Source organism: Armigeres subalbatus, chromosome 3 (assembly GCF_024139115.2).
Source record: "Armigeres subalbatus isolate Guangzhou_Male chromosome 3, GZ_Asu_2, whole genome shotgun sequence".
NCBI lineage: Eukaryota > Metazoa > Arthropoda > Insecta > Diptera > Culicidae > Armigeres > Armigeres subalbatus.
This window is the reverse complement of record NC_085141.1, coordinates 55,886,003-55,907,177: the sequence shown is the minus strand read 5'-3', so window position 1 is coordinate 55,907,177 and position 21,175 is coordinate 55,886,003. Positions and strand designations below refer to the sequence as shown.

At 39.5% G+C, this 21,175-nt stretch overlaps 1 protein-coding gene across 1 annotated transcript in view; it reads left to right on the top strand.

Moving 5' to 3' along the window:
• LOC134224346 (hemicentin-1) overlaps positions 1 to 21,175 on the top strand; it is a 587,700-nt gene that overhangs the window by 492,731 nt on the left and 73,794 nt on the right. The window lies entirely within an intron of this gene.

Sequence of the window (21,175 nt, the reverse complement as noted above, 5' to 3'; positions counted from 1 at the left end):
GTCACATGAACTCAAAAGGGGTGAATTTCTCTGAAACCATGGTGAAATTTACTGAAATTTCATAGTTGTTTTAACCCTTTTGTTACCGACATGGTACCCGGGTATCTTTTTCGTTTTCAAGTGATTTTTTTAGGGTTCTAAATATCGCAGGAAATTGAAACTCCGTGACTTCTTCAAACTCAGAAAAAATCAGGTTTGGGTGATATGAAAATGAAAATCCAGAGGGGCTTCTGAATATTTTTACCCCGTAATGTACCGACAGGATTTGGACAATTCCGTTTGCTATGGATTAAGAAATTTATCCTCTATCCGATCCATGTAACATAGGACCGATCCGGATTACCCGGTTACCGGTGCTCCGGATTTGCTAGACCATGTCTCAAAAAAGGAGAAGTTGATCTTATAGAATCGAAATGATGTTTTCTTGTATCCTGAGTTACCAGTTTCGTAGAAAATTCGAGGATTATGACTTCCCAATGTGTTAGGACCATCTGATCATATGGACTCGGATCGGACATCCCGGAATAGGTTCCCGTGGGCCCTATAGTGGCCGCAAATTCATTCTGGCAATATGGGTATCGAAATTCTTGGAATTGTTCCGGAAACATGTTTTCAATGTAGTTGAGACCATAGGATCGATATGAACCGGAACGGTCATCCTGGAACAGGTTCCCGGAGGGCCTAAAGTGACCATAAATTCATTTGGAAGGAACCCTGGCAATATGGGTATCAAAATTCTTGAAATTGTTCCGGAAACATGTTATTCGTGTAGTTGAGACCATAGGATGGATATGAACCGGGACGGTCATTCTGGAACAGGTTCCCGGAGGGCATAAAGTGACCATAAATGCATTTGGAAGAAACCTTGGCAATATGGGTATCAACATTCTGCGAATTGTTCCAGAAACATGTTTTCCATGTAGTTGAGACCATAGGATGGATATCAACCGGAATGGTCATATTGGAACAGGTTCCCGGAAGGCCCGTAAGGGCCAAAAACTCATTTAGAATAAACCTTGGCAATATGGGTATCAAAATTCTTCGAATTGTTCCAGAAACATGTTATTGCCGAATGGTTATTAGGTCGAATGGCAATTTAGGAGTGAATACCCGAGCAGCAGACAAGTTGCACAACATTTTCTGTGACCCATATGCAACCAAATTTAGTCACATTTAAGTTGTTGCAACCAAATAGGCCTGGATTGTGCTGCTAGGGTAGTTAGAAGTGGGTAGTAAAAAGTGAGAAAAGAAAAGTAAAAAGTTAAATAAAAGAAATTTTAGTCGTTCTTTTTATTTTTGTAAACTATTCAGCAATCTTCATGAAATTCAGCATCTTCATGAAATAACTTACAGCGCCTGTGGTTTATTATAAATCATTTCTGAGTACCTGTCATAAATTTTTTTAGTTTTTGCCTTTCTCGTATACTAAGTATACGGTAAAGGCTATATGATCGCTCCAAAAACAAACTTTTTATAGAAGGCCCGGAGACCCATAGTGTTATATACCAATCGACTCAGTTCGACGAACCGAGGTGATGTCTGTGTGTGTGTGTGTGTGTGTGTGTGTGTGTGTGTGTGTGTGTGTGTGTGTGTGTGTGTGTGTGTGTGTGTGTGTGTGTGTGTGTGTGTGTGTGTGCGCAAAACTACTAAAAAAATGTCACTCATTTTTCGGGCACTTATCCTCAACCGATTTGCTCGCAACAAGTTACATTCGACGCAGAATCCTGTCCCATTGTTTCCTATTTGAAATTGGTCAGATCGGACTATGGGATCAGAAGTTATGGTCAAAATACAAATTCATACGAAAAAATCGCGTGAGAAATGTCACTCATTTTTCGGGCACTTATCCTCAACCGATTTGCTCGCAACAAATTGTATTCGACGCAGAATCCTGTCCCATTGTTTCCTATTTGAAATTGGTCAGATCGGACTATGGGATCAGAAGTTATGGCCAAAATACAAATTCATACGAAAAAATCGCGTAAGAAATGTCACTCATTTTTCGGGCACTTATCCTCAACCGATTTACTCGCAACAAGTTGCATTCGACGCAGAATCCTGTCTCATTGTTTCCTGTTTGAAATTGGTCAGATCGGATTATGGGATCAGAAGTTATGGCCAAAATACAAATTCATACGAAAAAATCGCGTAAGAAATGTCACTCATTTTTCGGGCACTTATCCTCAACCGATTTGCTCGCAACAAGTTGCATTCGACGCAGAATCTTGTCCCATTGTTTCCAATTTGAAATTGGTCAGATTGGACTATGGGATCAGAAGTTATGGCCAAAATACAAATTCATACGAAAAAATCGCGTAAAGAATGTCACTCATTTTTCGGGCACTTATCCTTAACCGATTTGCTTGCAACAAGTTGCATTCGACGCAGAGTCCTGTCCCATTGTTTCCTATTTGAAATTGGTCAGATCGGACTATGGGATCAGAAGTTATGGCCAAAATACAAATTCATACGAAAACATCGCGTAAAAAATGTCACTCATTTTTCGGGCACTTATTCTCAACCGATTTGTTTGGAACAAGTTGCATTCGACGCAAAATCTTGTCCTATTGTTTCCTATTTGAAATTGGTCAGATCGGACTATGGGATCAGAAGTTATGGCCAAAATACAAATTCATACGAAAAAATCGCGTAAAAAATGTCACTCATTTTTCGGGCACTTATCCTCAACCGATTTGTTTGCAACAAGTTGCATTCGATGCAGAATCCTGTCTCATTGTTTCCTATTTGAAATTGGCCAGATCGAACTATGGGATCGAAAGTTGTGGGCCAAAATACAAATTCATACGTAAAAATCGCGTAAAAAATGTCACTCATTTTCCGGGCACTTATCCTCAATCGATTTGCTCACAACAAGTTGCATTCGACGTAGAATCCTGTCCCGTTGTTTCCTATTGAAAATTGGTCATATCGGACTATGGGACCGAAAATTATACCATTTTTGCCTTTCTCGTATACAAAGTATACGTAAAGGCTATATGTTCGCTCCAAAAACGAACTTTTGATTGGAGTCCCGGAGACCCATAGTGTTATATACCGATCGACTCAGCTCGACGAATTGAGGTGATGTCTGTGTGTATGTGTGTGTGTATGTGTGTGCGTATGTGTGTGTGTGTATGTGTGTGTGTATGTGTGTGTGTATGTGTGTGTGTATGTGTGTGCGCAAAATAATCTCACTCATTTTTGAGGCACTTTGCCTTAACTGGTTTGCTCGCAACAAGTTGCATTCGACGTAGAATCGTGTCCCATTGTTTCGTATTGAAAATTGGCCCAATCGGCCTATGGGCTTCGGAATTATGGCCAAAATATATTTATGTATAAGAAAAATTCTCACTCACTTTTTAGGCACTTACTCTAAGCTGATTTTCTCGCAACAAGTTTCATTCGACGTAGAATCTTGCCCAATTGTTTCGTATTGAAAATTGGCCCAATCGGACTATGGGTTTCGAAGTTGTGGCCAAAATTCATTTTTGTACATAAGAACACGTACAAAATTCTCACTCATTTTTCAGGTACTTATCTTGAACGGATTTTCTCGCAACAAGTTGCATTCGACGCAGAATCTTGCCCCATTGTTTCCTATTGAAAATTGGCGGAATCGGACTATGGGATTCGGAGTTATGGCCAAAATATATTTTTTATAAGAAAAATTCTCACTCACTTTTTAGGTACTTACTCTTAGCTGATTTACTCGCAATAAGTTTCATTCGACGTAGAATATTGTCCAATTGTTTCGTATTGAAAATTGGCCCAATCGGACTATGGGTTTCGAAGCTATGGCCAACATTATTTTTTTTTACATAAGAAACACGTACAAAATTCTCACTCATTTTTCAGGCACTTATCTTTAACTGATTTTCTAGCAACAAGTTGCATTCGACGCGAAATCTTGTCCCATTATTTCGTATTGAAAATTGGCGGAATCGAACTATGAAGTTATGGCCAAAATACATTTTTCAAAATCTCACTCATTTTAGTCACTTATGTACCCTCAGCCGATTTTCTCGCAAGAAGTTGCATTCGATGCAGAATCCGGTCCCATTGTTTCCTGTTGAAAATTGGCCGGATCGGACTATAGGCTCAGAAGTTATGTTCAAAATACTTTTTTTTCACCAAAAGTGCGTAGAAATTACTCACTCGAAAGGAACGAGAAAGGCACCATCACCGCTAGGTGGATTAATCTGGGTTTTTTGACAAGAAATGATGGAAAAAGAAAATAGCCGTAGCTTCTTCTAAATGAGGGGCCCCGCGGAAACCTGACGGGCTTGTCATATAACTACTGCTTCTGCCTCATACACACTCAGTTCAGCTAGGCATATTTTGATTCTTTTGCCGAGATCCGCACAGCCGAGCGCTCGGTTTGTGTATTTTTGCTGATATCTCAGCTGAAAAATTAGTTTGTTTACTGCGGCACTCAAAGGAGCCACCGTAAACATACGTTCATTCAGCCGATATTCCAGCAAACGAGCTTAAACCTAGATTTGCACAGCCGAGATCAGTGGAAAAATTTAAGTGTGTACGCAGGAGTTCGTGGGTTCAATCCCAGGTCCGTTCTATTCTCCTAAATTTGCATCTTTCTTTATATTTCTCATGTTCTAGCAATCGCTAGAACTGGAAATGGACTTCCATACCGTTTCCATTTTTATACTATACCTTCAACCAAGCAGTAGCTGCTAGAATTGGAAATGAACTAAAAAGCTTGTTTCCTACATCCAATTAGAAATTTCATCAGTCGCTTTCTTCTATCTATAACATAGGCAGCGTGTTAACCAAGACGAACCTCTGCCTCTCGAACCTAACCAAAAAATTTCAATAAATTCCGTATGAACTCGTGGCAAGTGCAGAGGTATATTCGGCTTGCAGTGGGCGAGTGATTACATCATCTTTTCCTCCCCTTGCACTACATTGACTTTCTGACTACATCGGCATTCTGACGTGGCAGGCACAAGTATGACCTAACAAATGAGATCACCAGTACTGTACTGTACATTGAAGATGAGTGCTAGTCCCAAGCAAACATCTGTTGGTTCTCCGTGGCTGGTCTGGTCATAATGGAGTAGCAACTACGGGCAGTCAAACAAGCTCAAGCAAGCTCATCAAGCTCAATGAGGGGCCCCACGGAAACCTGTTTGAGAATGACCGGTCCGTTGGAAAAAACCATCTTATGGACTAATAACCCAAAAGGTCTTGCTTCCTAGACAATTTCATGAATTTTGATACCCATCCATTGTCAATCCACCCTATGGTCCAATTACTTATCAGATCATGCTTCCGAAACAGTTTCATGAACTTTGATACCTATATTGCCAGGGTTTCTTCAGAATAAGTTTGTGGCCACTTTAGGCCCCACGAAAACTGGTTCCAGGATGACCGGTTCGTTGTCAAACCATTCTATGGTGCAATTACTTATCAGATCATGCTTCCGAAACAATTTCTTTAGGCACTTTAGGCCCCACGGGAACCTGTTTCCAGAATAACCTTACTTACTTACTTATGGATCCTGTACACCTCCGGTGGTGCAAAGGGCCGACTTGAAAGATCTCCATCCTGAGCGATGCCCGGCTATCGCTTTAACCTGTTGCCAGGTTAGATTTCGGTCGACTTCTTTTATTTCTTTATTGAGGCTTCGCCGCCATGAGCCTCTGGGTCTGCCTCTGCTGCGATGTCCCGCTGGGTTCCAGTCTAATGCTTGCTTACAGATTTCGTTTCCTCCCCTACGTAGAGTGTGGCCGACCCAGCCCCACTTCCGATCCCGAATTTCTGTTGTTATCGGCCTCTGGTGACAACGACGATGGAGCTCGTTGTTTGAGATCCAGTTGTGAGGCCACCAGGCCCGAATTATATACCGCAGGCATCTGTTAATGAACACCTGCAGCCGTTGAGTGTTCTCCACTGATACACACCATGTTTCGCTAGCGTATAACAGCACAGATTTCACGTTAGAGTTGAAAATTCGTATTTTGGTGCGTTCACTTATCTGCCTGTTTTTCCAGATATTTCTTAAACTCGCAAAGGCAGCCCTTGCTTTCTTGATCCGTGCGCCTATGTCGATCTTGGTGCCGCCGTCTGACGCCATTTGGCTACCAAGATATTGGAAGCTTTCAACATTCTCCACTGGTTGCCCGGCTACTGTGAAACTGGAAGGAGTCACCGTGTTTACATCCAACGATTTGGTTTTGTTGACGTTGATGACTAAACCTGCCGAGGAGGAGCGCTCGGCAAGGTCGTTGAGCTTACTCTGCATATCAGAGCGCCGTTGCGCGAGTAGTGCAACGTCATCCGCCAATTCGAAGTCGTTTAGGTGCTCCATGGTTATAGGCTGCCATAACAGCCCGCGGTTTGGTTCACGGTCAATCACATCTACCAGAATCTCATCGATTACGATGAGGAACAGTAACGGTGATAGAATACATCCTTGCCTCACACCAGCTACGACCCGGATAGGGTCGGACAGGACCCCATTGTGCAGCACTCTACACGAAAAAGCCTCGTACTGTGCTTCGATGAGGCCGATGATTTTCTCAGGAACCCCCTTGCGTCTCAGGGCGCCCCACATATTTTCGTGATTGAGACGGTCGAAAGCTTTTTCGTAGTCAATGAATACCAAGTAAAGGGACTCTTGGAATTCGTTGACCTGCTCCAAAATGATGCGGAGCGTGACAATATGGTCCACACAGGATCTTCCGGCACGGAATCCGGCTTGCTGCCGCCGGAGAGTCGTATCGATCTTCTCCTGAATCCGGGCTAGGATAATTTTGCACAGAACTTTGAGAACGGTACACAGCAACATAATGCCTCGCCAGTTATCGCATACAGTCAGGTCACCCTTTTTGGGCACCTTCACTAAGATACCTTGCATCCAGTCGACCGGGAAAGTTACGGTGTCCCAGATATTACGAAATAAACGATGCAGTAGTTGAGCGGATGTCATGGGGTCAGCTTTGAGCATCTCGGCTGATATGCGGTCGACCCCTGGGGCTTTATTCGATTTCATGCTTTGGATGGCTGTTTGAATCTCTAGCAGTGATGGAGCTTCGGTATTGACGCGTGTTATACGTCGGATCCTAGGCAGGTCATGCCGAGGTGGTGATGGCCTGGCTGGCACTTGAAAAAGTTGTTCGAAGTGCTCGAACCAGCGTTTCAGCTGGTCAGTTGGGTCGGTCAATAACTGATCATTCGCGTCTTTCATAGGCATCGTTGCATTCATCTTCGCCCCGCTTAAGCGTCGTGAGATATCGTATAGGAGGCGAATGTCCCCGGTTACGGCGGCTCTCTCTCCTTCGTCGGCCAGAGAGTCTGCCCACGCTCGCTTGTCCCGTCGACATGAGCGTTTTACTTCCTTCTCAAGAGCCGCGTATCGTTGACGGGCTAAGACTTTGGCTCCTCTGGTTTTCGATCGCTCTATCAAGGCTTTGGCTTCTCTTCGCTCCTCTATCTTCCTCCAGGTCTCATCGGTGATCCATTGTTTTCTCTGGGTGCGTAGTTCACCCAGATTGTTCTCGCTGGTGGCGATGAAGGCATTCTTGATGGCGGTCCATTGGTCTTCCACGCTGCCACCTTCCGGAATATCTGCAGCACGCGTCTCCAGTTCTTCAACGAAGGACCGTTTCACCGTGGCATCTTCCAGTCGGCGTGTGTTGAATCGTCGTCCAACTCTTTCCTCCTGCCGACGAATCCGCGCAATGCGCAGGCGTATTTCGCCGATGAGGAGGTGATGATCAGACGCGATATCGGCACTACGTTTATTCCGTACATCAAGAAGGCTCCGTTTCCATTTTCGGCTGATGCAGATGTGGTCGATTTGATTTTCTGTAAAGCCGTCACGGGAGACCCACGTGACCTTGTGAACCGGTCGATGAGGGAAGAGCGATCCCCCGATCACCATGTCGTTATTACCACAAAATTCTGCGAACAGCTCTCCGTTTTCGCTCAGTTCTCCGAGACCATGGCGTCCCATAATGCGCTCATGGTTCGAGTTGTCGGATCCGATCTTCGCATTGAAGTCGCCCAAACAGATCTTGATATCACCCTTCGGAATTCTATCTACGACGGCATTGAGTTGACTGTAGAAGTTCTCTTTGTCTTGCAGATCGGCAGCATCGGTTGGCGCATAACATTGGATTATAGTAAGGTTTCGGACCCGTGTTCTAAATCTGGCAACGATTATCCTTTCACTTATAGGTTCCCACTTCATAAGCGCAGAGTGTGCCTGAGCGCTTAGTAGGAAGCCAACTTCGCGATGCCGGGGAGCGTGTTCACCTCGTAAACCAGAGTATAGCAGAACTTGTCCTGACGGCGTTCTGTGTTCTCCAAAGTTTGGCCAACGGACTTCACTCAGTCCCAGGATCTCAAGCTTCATGCGGCGTGCCTCATTGGCAAGTTGTGCCAATTTACCCTGCTGGGCTAGGGTTGAAACGTTCCATGTTCCTATTCGTGTCCGTTGTTTCGCGCTAAGAGTCGTCGCCGTAAAATCAGTCCGTATTCTTTCATTATCGGATTCTCGAACAAATTGATGTTTCGGGAACAGTAGGTTGTTGGCCCAAGGTTCCCTATCCACCGGGATGGGGCTGCCATCTTAGGTATAGCTTCCGGGGAATAGCATTTCATACTCAGCCGCTGGATGCCAGAACAGACGCTGTTGGAGCCGCACCTCCTTGGTGGACAGACGCTCGATCAGTCGGGTCATATTTGTTTAAAGTCCCACCCAACACCAGGACTAGGCTAGTGCGCTTTGAGCGGCACACGGTCGCTTTGATAGGGCCTGCTTGGGGACACATGCAGCTTTTTATAGAAGTTCAACAGAGCCCACTGTCGAACCCCACCACATCCTAGGCAGACCCCACAGTACGCACCCTCTCACTCTAGCTGATGTCAGAAGGACAACAGTGCCCAGGCTGCACTACCAGCTAAGTACGCAACCCTTAGCTGGCGGTCAATTGTCATCGGAAGACCCGTGGAAGCGTGAGTATTGGAACTGGTGAGGACCAGAGCTATGTTAGGCGCCCCTTCCCGGATGTCAACTCACCATTTCGCAGCCTGGAATAACCGTTCCGGGATTTAATCATAAGATGGTCCTTTAACGTAGTTAAGTTATATTCTTTAAATTTCCAACGAAGTTTATTAGTCATGACACAAGAAATCTTCATTTGGTTGAATTATATATTCAATTTCTACATACTTTGGCACTTGGCCCAGTTAATCTGGAATTCCGGTAACCAGGTAATCTGAATCGGTTCTATGTAACATGTATCTAATAGCGGATAAGTTCCTGTATCCGTATCAACCAGAATCGTCAAAAGCGGTGAAAAACTGACAATGTTATGATCATTTCAAGTCCGTGGGTACCCGGGTACCCTGTCGGTAACGTAAGGGTGTTTTTTTGTCGGTAACAAAAGGGTTAAAAACAGCCTCGCAGCTAATAAATGTGGAAGAGCTTAATGAACACTAAGATGCGAGGCGGCTCTGTCCCAGTGTGGGGATGTTATTGCCAATAAGAAGAAGAAGGAGCCAGTTAACAATATTTTTACAGAAATTCATAACATTTAGTGGATTTGATTTGAATGTTGATAGCTATGACATTTCGATAAACCTTAATAATGACCATACGGCCTAATATGGATACCAAATTACCCAGCGTCCCCGCCCAATCCAAACGTTTTCGTTCCCTGACAAAACAACTCTGTATCCGTTATTCAAATGAAATGGCGTGTATCCGTCTGTTTACTGAACAAATAAAAGTGATGCGATAGCGACCTCATGATTCCGCATAATCAGCAGAAAAAAACTGACCAACATATTAAAAGTCATCCGTTAAATGCGATAAATTGTGCGCTAGTTTGTACCTTGTTTTGCGTGTTTTTTTTTGTTCTCCCTTTCAACCGCTTATTTTTGCCAAACCACTTTTCATTTCGAGAACACGCAACCAAACCGTCAAAACCTCACCGGCCGGTACCTACGCTCTAAGGACGACATCCAGCCACTACTTTACCACTATCTTGGGCATCAATCTTTTCCACGTAGCGGCAGCTAAGTGTACACACGTGTGCCTATGCAAATACCTGGCGCCTTCGGCACACGGTTGGAGAGCCAAACGGCAGAAGTGATGTACTCATGCAAGGCGCCGCCGCCGTTCGGTGGACCGAATAAATTACTCAACCATTAACATTTGGTTTTCCACGGTCGCTACGGGCTTGCCTGTTCGGTGGGCAAATGAACCGCTTGGTTTTGTCGCGTGCATTCTTTGATAAAAACCCTGCACTTATCACTTAATCAGCGACCAGTTGGTTTGGTTTTGTACATGATTGAATCTTTGGAATGAGTGACTGTTAACGTACAGTTGACGTTGAAAGTTGATTTTATACGATTTCTTTCTTGTTTCATTGTACTGTACTCTGAGTTTATCAACTGAATAGTTCGAAAAGTCCCTAAACGTAAAAAGTTAACTCCTATGTTAATATGAGATTAATCGTGGAGTATTTCTTCATACTGTATGGGGTTCACAGCTTTACCAAACGTAACCGATAATTTTGATAACATTGGTAAATTTGCATCTTATGTGGCAAGGTAATGGATACACTATGCTTAGGAAGTCGAAAAAGTTTTGCCCCCAAAGACAGTCTTGACCAAACAGAGAATCAGACTCGCCATCTCCGGAATGGCAATCTTACGCCTTTACTCGATAGGCTAATTGGAAGGCCAAATTGTGACATTTCTATTTACATCAAAATTATAGACAGCACAAATTTCACATTTGAATTTAATAAACCGGTATGTTTGCGTTCATTAATTTGGATGTTCTCCTACCTTCTTATTTGTATCTGAGATTTGTATCCCCACCGTATGACGTCAAATGGTCCTCCATGGGAACAAGCAGTCATAACAGTCTACGAGATGGTTCACGGTCAATCGCATCTACCTACATCTTGTCGTGCTGAAGTATGCAAGGGCCGCATGTCTCAATAATAAAGACATTAATAATAAGTAATGGTGACAGTATTCACTTCAGCTACGATCCTTTTGCGACACCATCTGAGAATAACACACCATGGTTGTGTGAGACGTAGATTTAACGACATCACTTTAAATAGCACTTCGCTCGGTGTCATATTGTGAAACAAGCGGAAAGAACACCCCTCGCACTCTGCATAATAAAACCATGATATTATGATTTAGGCTGTCAAAAAACACGATGATTCCAAAAATAATTATCGTCAACTCTTGAGGTGGTTATACAACAAAGCCACAAATCGGCCATCTTGGAAACCACGTGCTTTTTGTAGTGATTTTTCAAGAGCACGAATTGAGAGAACAACAACGCCCATGGGGATCACAACATCTGTAGATCGTTTGATTACTCATGCTATACAATCGACTTTAATTTCAGCCTTGTACAAAAAATATTACGCTGGTTTTGATCTTTTGATAATAGGAGTAGAAAACCGTGTGGTGAATTTGAAATTCACCACATGGCTTGATTGTATAATCACCTTAAATGTATCGCTCGTGAAATATTACCGTATAATAACCCGCAGTCGAAACAACAGTTCCAAAGATCTGAAAAGACAGTTTTCAAACGCAGTATGCTTTTAATTTCCAGTGACCCTTGCGAGCAAAGGCGTAGGATTGTCAATCTGAAGATGGCGAGTTCGATTCTCGATCCAGTCCAAGACGTTTTCGGGTGGGAAACATTTTCGACTCCCTGGACATAGTGTATCCATTCTACTTGCCACACAAGATACATACTCATGCAATTGCGGGTGTAGAAAAGCTTCTAATTATTAACTGAGGAAATGTTAACAGCATACTTAGCAGGTCAAGTTCCATTTGAATTGCAGAGCCATAGAAGAAGAAGGAGAGAAAGATGCTTTTACCAATCATAACAATTTATTTATTTTATTTATTTGAACACCTTCTTCATTTTGCAAATTGCACAGATTGATTGTTTATCTTAATCCTATTTTTAAAAACTTGTTTAAAAATAAATTATCAATAACGCGTTATTGTCATCAATAATGTTTATTCGGAGTTGATCTTAAATTTTACCGAGAATCGTGTTATTTGAGCACGTCTACCGCACGATGTTTTGAACTGAGATCTTGCTAATATTACCTCCCATTCTCCTTTTTCTTAAATTGCTTAAATAAGCTGCGACCGGCAAGCAATTAAACAGTTTTGCACAAAAAAAAAATAAATCTTATAATTATTGCATAAAATATATACAATGGCATATACAATTCTGCAAGGTTTTACTACAAAAAGTGTTAGCTTTTTATGCAGATACTGTATTAAAATAATACAAAATTGAAATATTTCAATACGATGGTTGTATTAAATTCTCCCAAAATTGTATGCGGAATCGAGGATCGACCATTAAAAACGGATGTTTCACCGCCGCCAATTTTAGTTCACCCAACAATTTGATTCTGAATAGAAAATCGTTTGGAGGTGGTTTTGTAAGCTGGAAACAACTGGAACTGGTTCATTTTGCCCCATGTCAACCCGTTTAGACCCAGTTTCAGCTCTGTTTCGAAGCAATAAAAACTCAACACCATATTCATAAACTAGTTCTGGTGGAGTACAGTCGAGATATGCATGACAGGCAACACAAGCTATTTGCATATTGTGAGACTAAACTAATAAAAACTAATAAACATTAAATAAAATAGATTTTTTTTCATAATCACGCAAAGAATCTAAAACTCACCTACCACAATACCAATTCCAATAAACTGTATCCTATCAAAGTTCTTTCAAGAAAATAAGTCTAGTGAATTTTGTCTCAATTGACCTTGAATGTAATAAATATTGAATGTAACCAATAGCTTTCCGTCGCACCGAAACTTTGAACTTCTGTTTCGCTTATCAAATTTATTACAATACGAATCAAAATTTATTACAATACAGTTTTGTTGAGCAGCTCAGATAAAAGTATGCTCCCATATTCTTCCTGAAAGTATTACAACATATATTTAATATTTAGACAACTTTATCATCGTACTTAAATTCAGAGTTTACGTTTCTTTATCTAGCCTTAATCGTTTTCAACGCATATCTCATAATATCATCTTAATCGTTTCAACGCATATCTCATATTTCTTGCAGTTGGAGTTGATTTTTGACGTAGGACTTACGTCTTTCTTTACTACACTGGGTGTCATTTAGATTTTTGGAAATCGAGAGCGTTACGCTGGAAGGGAAGATTTTGAACGTTACTAGCGCCTTTATCTTTCGATGGATTTTAAGATTTATATATCAATCAACTCGGATACTCTCCACCATTCTGCCTATTTCATTGAAACTTGAAATAATTAACGATAAGCTATTGAAAATTTCAATTCTTGTCAATGCCAGTAAAAATTTCATATGTAACCAATCCCGTGCATTCCTAACACGGACATCAGAATGCGGTATGTCACGGGCCTTCGGGTCCATCGGAAGATTTTCTTCGTGAATAAACGAAGCTGTGCCTGCCGTGTGCGAGTCATTACAATTTGTAACACCAGCGCGTACTGACGTGCTTTTTGCTCGCGCATTTTTTGTTTCGTTCGTTCGTTCGCTGTTTACCTACACAGCGACAGCATGCAGTCACCAGCGATAGAACTGCCGGTGGGTCTGCGAATATGCATGAAAGAAGTGGACGCATTTTTTTTGTCATTCTGTGCTTGATGATGGTCGGATGCAGTGGTGTTGGTTGCGATGAATGCAATCGCATCGGTCGGAGTTCACGGCTAGAGGCCAATGATGGCTGAGGCAGCGAGGGCAGCGGTGGTGGATGAAGAAGAATAAAATTAGAGAGATTTGGTCTGCTCATCCAGGTGATTGGTTTCATAATCCACTTGATCCAGGGATGGATACGAGTCATGTCATATGACTGACCATATGGTATGTTGTGCTTGGTACTAAACGACACGTACATTAAAACATGGTTATACTATAACAGTTCTGATTCGCCAGCAATAAAAATCAACTACACTGAAGAAAATAAAAATTTGATTAAAATAATCACTTTCATTTATTTGCAGAAGGCATTAGCAATTAAAGATGCACAATCAGCAATATAGTGTAAATATCCATTTTAGATTAGAAAATATAGCTGTATTACATGTAATTGTTTTAAAAAAGTCCGCAAAAAATAATTTGCTGAAGAATATTTAAAAAAAAACTTTATCGTATTCTTTGCTTTTCATTTTCTGAGAAATTCTATTATTAAACTTGACGTAGACTCGGAGTTTGGAATCAAAACATTAAATAATTTTTCGTTGATGTATTAGCAGTACCTCTTCTATTATAGTAGGGTTACTGATCCTTGACTTGTTTTTTATTCTTGTGATTTTTTTCAGCAGTAAGCAGCTTCAAGCACGCATGTTAGCAAAAAAGAAGCAACAAAATTGATGCTGTATTTCTTTGTATTTGTTTGGAAAACAGGACAGTTCCCCTAAAATAGCACATTTTGCCAAAGTCTGAAAATTTTATAAATAGAATTTTTAAACTTCAAATACTATCATCAATAAGAAATCTATAAATGCCCTACATTTGCTTGAGCAAATAAGGGCTTAATAGTTAGAAACAAAGCAATTCCAATTACGTATTTAATTATTAGTTTTATTTCCAGATGTTTTGAATAAACAAATTGCTAATAATTTTACACAGCATGGAAGTTGTCGTTTCCAATATCAATACTATAATCAAACTCTATAGATCCAAAAATTAAAAAAAAAGTTAAATGTAAATACGTTACGTTCATACAAGTTCTACGTCTACTCGCGGTTATGTTGAAAACATTACCCATTGATCGTTTTTTTTTGAATTTTCTTGGAAATTCTTCAACTTACTTATATTCATTTTCAAAACTTTTATTCAGGGTAATTTCACAATTTAATTGAAAGCTATGCGGGTCGTATTTCTATGCGGGTCGTATTTTACGCAACTATTTTACCACGAATTTTGGAATCTATGCGGTATTTTTTACAAAATTTTCATTTATGCGGCACTTTTTCGACTTCAGTGTATTCTGATTGGTTTTGAAGAAAAAATGTACATTTTCTGCGTGACGTTCAAAATGATTGAATAATGATATTTGCTACATTAAACCTTCCAGAACTCGCACCGCTGTGGAAAGTATAACACTTTTCAAAAAAGTACGCTTATCGTTCACAACAGAGAAAGAAATACGTGAGGGATTTAATAATTTACGCAATTTATTCTTCCGAAAACGAGCTAAAATGAGTCTAAACCGGGTAAAATGGGGTAATATTTACCACGTATAATTGTTTCCAGCCTAGGAAGCCCCCTTTAAACAATTTATCAGACGTTTTTCCTCCAGAAACACATTTTCGACTTGACTAAAACTGGCGGTGGTAAAACATCCGTTTTTACGCTGGATTTTTCCCACTGTGCTGGTTGATTTAGAATTTTGCAGAGGATCGAATCAAGTTATTTCTGCTCCTTTCACCCTATTCTATTATTTTTATAAGTATTAGTAACGCTTTGTGTACTCGTCGATAATGTTGCTTTATAGTAAAACTGATGGATGTATAAAAAAATGAGCTCTCAAGGCTTGTCAGCCCAAAAGTCGCTCTTAGCTTCTTCTTGTCTTTAATTTCCCTCTAATACTTGAACAGCTTTTAAGCCTCAGTTATTGGATTTCCAATAATAATTTAATGTACAGATTCTACGTCACTATTCATGAATGTATTGTGATGTAAGCAGAATGCGATCGTGAATCCAAACATATTCCAAAGCCTAACAGACTTTGTTGATTTTCTAATATTTTTGGAAAAAGAAAACTATTAAACTCCATAATCAATTGAACTATTGAAATTGAATCTTTTTAATTCTACATGAATTTTCTGGTGCTTCAAAGAAACCAATATTGAGCGAGGAACTGTTCAAACGATCACATCTTGAAGTTTCTACCAAATATATTCTGATGATAAATAAAATAACAGTGAAATTTTAAATATTTTGAAATTTTGAATTTGAACTACCGTTTGATACTCCGAAGAAACTTCTTTTTAAGGAATTTTGGAAGCCTGAACAAACTATTTCGATTTAAAAATGATCATTTGGTCTCGGGTAAAAATCTGTGGTATGGTTAATTGTGAATTGATGTAATCCCGATGCAAATTTAACACATTTAAGATTCTCATTTAGAAAGTATTGTTTAGTAAAATTCTTAGATTAAGTATAAGAAACCCCTGATTTCATAAAGGAACTTCAAAAGTTTTTCTCTACATCTTACGTCGAGTCTTTAATCTCAAAAATATATTTAAATTTGTTACTACGATCGCTGTTTATTTGTCCATTAATGTTCATAATATATTTTATGATGCAGCAGTGCTATTTCTAGAAACATCTTATTTTTTGAATGGCATTTTATTTTTATTTTTTAAAGTTTTTCAAATGAACAGATGAATCTAATTTCGATTATATTCTCGAAAAAAATCTTTATCTAGCAATTATTACATGATTTTCAATCATTAAAAGGCATTTTCACATACAGAGGTTGTAGGAAAAAGTTCGAAGTCATACAAAACATAGTTCCCCACAATAATGTAGAACTTGTTGCAAAATTGTTGTTTAAGTTAAAACCCCCTCATAAAGATAAAACAATACTGAAGTTCTCTCTGCTCCACGGCAGGCTGGTAATTCTGCCAGCAGCTTCAGTTCTCTTCATTCAATCAATGGGTATATACAATATATCAATAACAATCTTCCACACATCTAACCAAAAGCAAGTATAGCTAGCCGGTCCCTGCTATCTATCTGGTATTCCAACACTCCTCCTTAGGGTGGACGCCTCGCGACACTCTTTGCTCCTTCTAACGCTGAGGTTACGCCTCCTTTTTGCGAAACAATCCCTGGTCTATTTCCGTTCCTCGTACAAAAATGGTCTTTACTCCGAAGTTTGCACGCCAACTTCTCTAGCGGCCCTAGTGGCCCGTCTCCAATGCATACACAATGCGTCTCGGTGTTCTGCTCACCAGCTGCGTGCATTCATCCTTCTAGATTCTTGCTAATCAGCCAGCAACCAATCGAACATTCACCAAGTAACATTTTAAGATTTATAACGCTCTTGAAGATCACATTTTACCCTGCAAGAGTGTTATGAAACCAGTGTAAAACCGAAATATTTATAGGATCCGACCTTCTAATGAATTCCGCCGGGCATCTGCTTCCCAGCTATCTTTAATCAACACCGAGGTGTCCCACAATATCTGGAATTCCAACAAAACCGTGTAACAATTTGTGACTAACCCCCTTGTTTTTAACTTTATATGAAACTAAATTTTGATCACTTTTTCTACAACAGCAAGTGTTACTGGTAAAACCATTCCAAATCTCATTCATAAAGTTCTCACGCGCGAGTAAACTCGTTTGCAGTTTTAAAGGAGCTTGAGTTTTTCATGCATAATCCCTTCGTTTCACTCATTTGCCGAAAAATCAATCGAGGCGAAAATACAAAACATCCTGAGGTGAATTAGTTGGATGATTCGAATTATGCAAGAATTTACCAAGATTCAAATCGTACATGAGTTTTGGGATCTTGAAAGTCACTATTTGGTCACTTTTTCTGCAAATGAAGGTTACTATTTGGTCTCTTTTTTGACAACGTTGGTCACTAAAGTCACTATTTTGAGCAGCATTGACCGCCACCAGCCCTGTATCTCCAACTACGTTTCTTGGACGTCCTAGGCCATCCAAACTATCCTTTAGTTGATGATGATGATGATGATGATGGTCCCGCCACATACCCGTACAAAGTATATACAAAGTATATATACAAAGTATATTTGAGCTAGACGATTTATCTTTAAGATAATTAATTGAATTTAAAATTAATTGCATATTATTCGGCAACTCGGCCGTACGAAAACCATTTTTTTGTTAAATATCTTGGCTGTGCATATGCACAGCATATGTTTCGAAATGGACAAATTGATATGAAATTTGCGAAAAAGAATCCACGTGTCTTGGAGGGACTCGAACCCTCAACCTCCTACTCTCTAGATAGGCGTGATAACACAACAAGACCACTTAAAGGTCACGTTTTGCGGAAAATCCATCAGAATCCGAGTACCAACCTCCACCGCGGTTAGCTCTCTTTTTTGCAAATTGAATATCTTTCGGATGCTTGATTTGCCCAATCTCCACATTGTTGTTGTGTAGGGGTTATCACGCCTATCTAGAGAGTAGGAGGTTGAGGGTTCGAGTCCCTCCAAGACACGTGGATTCTTTTTCGCAAATTTCATATCAATTTGTCCATTTCGAAACATATGCTGTGCATATGCACAGCCAAGATATTTAATTGAATTTAATTTTTCAACAAATTAATCAGATTTGCAAAGATTCAAGATCTGCAGCTGCAAAAAAGCTTTTCTTCGTTAATCGGGGCTGTAGATCGCAAGTGCAGTACTCAAGTACTGTTTGGATCACCTATCCCGAAAAAATATTTTCATGTGTTTTGTCTTTTCTCCATTATTCATCACGAAAACAAATGAAACATATCGCATTTACTGGGTAAAAGCGCTAAAAAAATGAGCCTCAAAAAGTTTTTGCTTAACTAGGCCGATTTACATGAAAAACTTACGATTTCCTACGAAAACGTAAACTATTTTGCCTGCGCCAAGTAAAAAAATTGAATACTTTTTTTTTAGATTTTCCACTGTTTTAAAAAAAATTAAAAACATGTGCAGTTGAATTTGGTGAGTTCTTTCAAAAGTACGAGGCTCGCTCGCTTGTCGGAAATTTCAATAAAGCTTTCTATCATGCTAATTCATGAAAATTACTCCTGGTATGTCGCTGTGAGAATTGAAGGAGTTTTTTTGCTTATTACACCTTATACTGAACATTTTGCTCGACTTACAGAGAAAAATAATTTCCCATCTTTCTACACACGTACTTCCACGCTATGCCGATAAGCACCTTACGATGAAAAAACAAATAATTGTAATTTTTATGACCCTTTCGTGTCAAGTCGCTATACATTTTACAATTCCCTTTCCCCTTTTATGTTAACCTAGGAGAGGCGATGCAGTTCAGAAACTGTGTCCGATTGCGAACAACAATCGCAGGTTTCCTTCCAGAGTTGAAGACTTCGAGCAAGAGTGAAAATAAGTGAGGAAATATGGCTGACACCTCGCTCCTGACGAGCTATCATGATTTATTCGGCAGCAATAAAAAGCACACACCGTCACAGAATGATGCCGAAAAAAAAAACAGCACAAATCACACCGGGTGAGAAGCTCAGGTTGGCTTTTGGCTTCTTTCCTGGGGCGTTGGAGCTTTGCGCATCCCACGGGGCGAACGGTGGAATGGAATTAAACTTGTGTGAAATGTTTTCCAGTCATGAGATGGGTCGTAAACGTGGGGGCGGTGCATCACTCGCTGCGCCAAGGGAGCCGCAGTGATATGGATCGGTGGGGGGTTGATTTATGAAAATAATCGTATGTCCAACGGTCGTCGTCGTCGTCGTCGGTGGCAAGTCTCGTCTGTCTCGATCTGGACACCTTCTGGGAAGTGGTCATAGAAATGAAATATTGCCATCAGTCTGAAACCTGACATGTGCGGTCGAGGGTGAAATGTGGCTGTTGTCGAATGACGTTTGGTTGCTAAAATTGGGATGGATTCTTTTAGATACTATGGTGCTATGAATTAAATTGAGGCCTTGTCTGCTTCTATTGGAACATGATGGAATTTTTTGAGTTCGATCAGCTGAATCAGATATTTATAAACAGTTCACACTTTGCGTTCAATTAGCGGATGTAATTCAAATCATTGTATATTACAGTATCTGACTGCATCTTTGAGATAATGCTAACTAAATGTAAAGAAGGACACTCTGGCATTTCGTGTCCGCCAGATATAGCCGATGCGGCATTTTCAAAGTTTTTTATTTTTTGGACAAAGTCTCAATTCCTTAATTCTTTAGTTCCCTAATTCCTAAATTCCTTAATTCCTTAATTCCTTAATTCCTTAATTCATTAATTCCTTAATTCATTAATTCCTTAATTCCTTAATTCCTTAATTCCTTAATTCCTTAATTCCTTAATTCCTTAATTCCTTAATTCCTTAATTCCTTAATTCCTTAATTCCTTAATTCCTTAATTCCTTAATTCCTTAATTCCTTAATTCCTTAATTCCTTAATTCCTTAATTCCTTAATTCCTTAATTCCTTAATTCCTTAATTCCTTAATTCCTTAATTCCTTAATTCCTTAATTCCTTAATTCCTTAATTCCTTAATTCCTTAATTCCTTAATTCCTTAATTCCTAAATTCCTTAACTCCTTATTTGCTTAATTCCTTAATTCCTCAATTCCTTAATTCCTTAATTCCTCAATTCCTTAATTCCTTTATTAATTAATTCCTTAATTCCTTAATTCCTTTATTAATTAATTCCTTAATTCCTTTATGCCATATTTCTTAAATTCCTTAATTTCCTAATCCCTTAATTCCTCAATTCTTTAATACCCTAATTCCTAAATTCCTTAATTCCTAAATTCCTTAATTCCTTAATTCCTAAATTCCTTAATTCCTTAATTCCTTAATTCCTTAATTCCTTAATTCCTTAATTCCCTAATTCCTCAATTCCTTAATTCCTTAATTCCTTAATCCCTAATTCCTTAATTCCTTAATTCCTTAATTCCTTAATTCCTTAATTCCTTAATTCCTTAATTCTTTAATTCCTTAATTCCTTAATTCCTTAATTCCTTAATTCCTTAATTCCTTAATTCCTTAATTCCTTAATTCCTTAATTCCTTAATTCCTTAATTCCTTAATTCCTTAATTCCTTAATTCCTTAATTCCTTAATTCCTCAATTCCTTAATTCCTTAATTCCTCAATTCCTTAATTCCTTAATTCCTTAATTCCTTAATTCCTTAATTCCTTAATTCCTTAATTCCTTAATTCCTTAATTCCTTAATTCCTTAATTCCTTAATTCCTTAATTCCTTAATTCCTTAATTCCTTAATTCCTTAATTCCTTAATTCCTTGATTCCTTAATTCCTTAATTCCCTAATTCCTTAATTCCTTAATTCCTTAATTCCTTAATTCCTTAATTCCTTAATTCCTTAATTCCTCAGTTTTTTTTTTCAAATACAGGAAACACATTTCGTTCAAAAAACGAGAATCATTCGGATTGCCACAAACCCAAATCCG